Source organism: Caretta caretta, chromosome 5, assembly GCF_965140235.1.
Source record: "Caretta caretta isolate rCarCar2 chromosome 5, rCarCar1.hap1, whole genome shotgun sequence".
In the NCBI taxonomy this organism is placed as follows: Eukaryota; Metazoa; Chordata; order Testudines; family Cheloniidae; genus Caretta; species Caretta caretta.
In genome coordinates this window covers 82,046,072-82,050,774 of record NC_134210.1, presented here as the reverse complement: position 1 = coordinate 82,050,774, position 4,703 = coordinate 82,046,072, and the positions used below count along the sequence as shown (strand labels likewise).

Below are 4,703 nucleotides of genomic sequence, written 5' to 3'. Positions count from 1 at the left end.
AGGGACTTGCTTGCCCACTATTCCAAAGAGGGAGTAAAATGTGCTCTATCTATACCTGGAGCAACCTATGCTCTCTGATGTATTGCACAGTTATGTTGCTGAACATGTTATCAAGGTTCTTCCCTGTTCCCGACCCCTGCCAACCACCTGTGAGGAGGAGGAGAAGCAGCAGATAACTCCATCATTTGTGGAGCTTCCTTCTCCTCTTGCTGCCCATGATATGAGTCTATGTGAGAGCCTTGTACCCCCTTATACCTTTTTGCTGCTGCACTAGCAAGGCCATGATTTGGCCCTTAGGCTTTTGCACTGATCAGCTGGATGCTGTTTTCTTTCAACATGGATAAGGAATTAAGTCTTTCAAATCGGGATGTATGAGAGAAAGACTACTGAACTATGGTGGCATATAGAGTCACAGACTGCTTTTGATCCATACATAGACTCCCATTGACATCTTTGGGAGTTCCCAGTGTGCAGCAAGGGAGATATATGGCCAACATTTATCAAGGAACAAGGTGGTAATGATAAAGTGAAGTACTTTGTAATTATGATAGTTACAGTTATATGGCAGAATGGTATTTCTAGGAACCAGGGGGGAAAAGAAGTTAGAACAGGGGACTGCGATGGGAATGAGGACTCCTGGGCTCAATTCCCAGATCTGCCACTGTCTGACCTTGAGCAAATCACTTGTGCCAAAACTTTCAAAAGTGTCCACTAACCTAGCAAGCCCATTTTGAGACACCTAGGCTCTTGTTATAAGATGGGAAAAATTCACAACTCTCATCCACTTCAAGAAGAGTTTCACGACTCTGCTCCTCTGCAAGTCAGATGCCAGGCATCTTAAGCAGAGCACCTAAAAGTTCAGTCACCCAAATTTAATGTACACTTTTGACAATGTTAGCATCATCATCTCTATACCTCAGTACATGTGTCTGCAAAATGCTCCTGATACTTCAGAGACATGTTATGAAGCTTAATTAGTGTTTGTTAAACACTTTGCACTTGTCTGATTTTCTTCTAAAGATCTACAAAGTATGTTATCATAAGCATATTTGGAAAGTGGTGTTTAGCAAAGACGTTTTTTACAGAGATGTTTTGAAACACAGCAAAAGTTACCCATTTATACAGGTTTCAGAGTAACAGCCGTGCTCAGGCATTGGCACCCTGACAGCAGGATTGTCTGGCTATGTAGACTCCCTCCTCAGGCCCTATGCTACCAGCACTCCCAGCTACCTTCAAGACACCACTGACTTCCTGAGGAAACTACAATCCATCGGTAATCTTAATCCCAAGAACTCCCCTTGGGTGGAAGGTTGGAGGACTGCTTCTGCCAGAATCCATGTTAGGGTTGGGGTTAATTCTGTATGCATCCAATGAAGGGAGCTGTAGCTCACAAAAGCTTATGCTCAACTAAATTGGTTAGTCTCTAAGGTGCCACAAGTACTCCTTTTCCATTTACACAGTAATTCTGGTGTTAATTGCTTGGTAACTTGATATTATATAACATAAGATATTGATATTTATAAATCAGGTCAGCTTGTATTTACTGGAGTTAATTTTATGAATCTGAGCCTATTCATTTTAAGTTTCATTTGTATAACTTCACTTGTCAGTGGATTTTATTTTATAAGATCAAAATTTAAAACTTGTGCTTTTGATGTGTGTACAAGAATTTATGACATCCCTGAAGACTGAAGCTCAGCTTGTACATAGAATAAATAAGTTACAGTCAAAGTTTAAGGCCAGAAGTACTATCAAATCATCTATTCTGACCTCCTGTGTATCACAGGCCAATAACCACCACATAATCACCCCTGTACCAAGCCCAACAACCAGAATTAGACCAAAATATTACAGCCTACAGCAGTGTTTCCCAAACTTTTTGGGCCATGGAACACTTTTAGCCTATTATGGAACACTTATAATATTATTTTGTAGTGGTCTGGTTTTCAAATAAAAAATTGCATTATTTATGTTCAAATATATTTTATTTATAAAACCAAGCAAAAATACAAATTTAAAATAACTTGAACTAACAATTTCTAACTGGAAAGTGCGTATGAAGTAGTACAAAAATCAAGTGCAAGAGTCAAAATTTAAAACAGTGTTCTACTTTTAAAAAACTGTTTTTATATATACACAAACACCAAACAAATTAGATTTTTACTATGAAAATCTATTTTTATAAACAGAAATACAAATTTCGATTTAATGGGATTGGTGTTTCTGCATTTTTCTATCACAAATTTGCTTAATATTAGGAATAATGCTGGAAAGTTGAATCCTCATGTGAGGCGCAGCATCAAGTCTATTCCTATATTTGGTTTTTGTTGCAGTATAATATGAAAATCCCATCTCACACAAATAAGTTGTAGCAAAAGAAAGGAGCACTCAAACTGCACGTTTAGCCACATTAGGGTACTCTTCTATTAGGCTGCTCCAAAAATTATTCAGCAGAAGATCCTTAAACTTTTGTTTCCAATCAGAATCAGAAATTAAGTCAATTAGGCTTTCATAATCGTGTGCAGTAAAGCCTGCTGGTTTGGCTGTAATTACAAATGGATTTTGAACCCAAGCATTATCATCAGTAGTTGTAGGAAAATATTCTAATAAAGAGGCCTGCAAGTCACATAAGTGCTGTAAAATGGTGCTGGAAACTTCTTCATGGACTGTAGAATTTATTTCAGTCAGAAATTCATGTAGTGTAGGGAAGCAGTCCAAGTTATTCCGTTCTACAGAAGATGCCCAGAATTCCAGTTTCTTTTTTAATGACGAAATTTTATCATTGTAGTAAAAATGGTCACAATCTTTCCTTGCAGCAACAGATTAATTTCATTTAATTTTGCAAAAATATCTGCAAGATACGCAAGTCTCATTAGCCACAAGGAATTTGTCAGACAGTCATTAAATTTTCATCCTGAATTATCTGAAGTGAAGAATACCAGTAGTTCACTACGAAGCTCAAAAAGCCTCACAAGCACTTTTCCTCTGGATAGCCACCTCACTTCGTATGTAAAAGAAGTGTTTTGTGCTGACTACCCATTTCCTTGCACAAAATTTTAAATAACCTGGATTGAAGTGGTCGAGATTTGACAAAATTGATAATTTGTACTGCTTCATTGAGCACAATTTTCAGATACGCTGGTATTTTTTTAACTGCAAGTGCTTGTCTGTGTAGAACACAATGGCTCTTAGTGCTTTCTGGTGCCACACTTATGATTCGCGTTACAGCTCCCTTAATCTTCCCAATCATTGCCTGAGCACCATCAGTACATACATCAATACATTTTCCCCAACTAATTTCATGCTTTCTGATCAAATTGTTGATGCAGTTGAATATTTCTTCTCCAGTCGTGTAGCTTTGCAGAGATTCACATAAGAGCGGGTCCTCTTCAATAATATTATTAAATCTATATCTATATGTATAGTAGCACAGCAAGTCCTGAAATGTCAGTGGACTCATCTAGCTGCAATGAATACTCGTGGCAAATTTTCAGTCGGCAAACTAGCTCTTTTTCTATGTCATCGGCAAGATCTTTAATACGGCATGCAACAGTATTATTTGACAACTGTACAGCATCAATTTTTTTACCAGACTGCTCGCTCAACATGCACATTACAATATCTTTCGCACAAGGCTTGATAAGCATTTCTCCAATACTGTGAGCTTCTCTGGCAAGCGCTATATGGTAACTTACTAGATAAGATGCCTCTGTTGCACTTTCGTTTTCTGTTTTAGCAATTTTAATCATTGAAAGTTTACAATTTCCAAGTGAGTCACGCTGTCTCTTGAAAAAACTTATATCTTTGTCTTTGTATTCAGCATGCTTGGTTTCCAAATGCCTATGAAGTTTAGCAGGAGCCAATGAACTATTTTCTAGTATTTTGTTGCACATGATGCACTGCGCATCAGGAACATCTTTATTTCCAACACACGTAAAACTGAAAGACAAATAACTTTCATCATACTTTCGTTTTGGTCTTTTAACACCTGCTTCTTCTTGTTTTTTGATATACTTCAGTGGAAATTCTTTCACCTTGGATAACGCACTAGTACTAACAGATTTTTCAGCAACAAAAGACTGCAATTGTTCATTCTCACTTTGAAGTGTCACAATATTTTGCTCGTTTATTTCGGCCACAGTTGGAGTACCAGAAGAACTTGCTTTTCCTTTCGAAGTTCCTTCTTTAAGCCACAAATCCATGGTGATTAGGTTTAGTAATAATATTTAGAAATACTGATTTTTGTCAAATTTTGTTTGTCACAAATATTTATATTGTTTCGAGTGAAGCTAGTTTAGTTGTGCTTATCGCACACACGGTAAAGACCCACTGGTTTGAACGTGTTGAGTGAATATGTTATATTCAACATGGCGTAAAGAGAATGGTGTGTGCATATCGCTGCAGTTTGCGCAGCCTCGAGCAGAAGGGGTACTACGTCACTAACTGAAACGTGCCCGAAAGGGGTAGACGTCAACATGCTTGTGTGCCACGTTTTCTTTACACCATGATATTCACGGAACACCTATTCACATTGTGTGGAACACCAGTGTTCCGTGGAACACAGTTTGGGAAACACTGGCCTACAGGAAACTAGACTATAAAGTGCCACAGGCAGAGAACAAGGGAAGCCAAGATGCACCAATTCCTGAGGCCTCTGCAACGTCAGGGAATTAATTTAGTGAGATATACTCTGATGATCCTAG

General features: G+C 38.1%; 1 pseudogene; it reads right to left on the bottom strand.

Moving 5' to 3' along the window:
• Window positions 1-2,205: 2,205 nt before the first annotated feature.
• On the bottom strand, window positions 2,206-4,202 carry LOC125637394 (zinc finger BED domain-containing protein 5-like; annotated as a pseudogene).
• Between the last annotated feature and the right edge of the window lie 501 nt (window positions 4,203-4,703).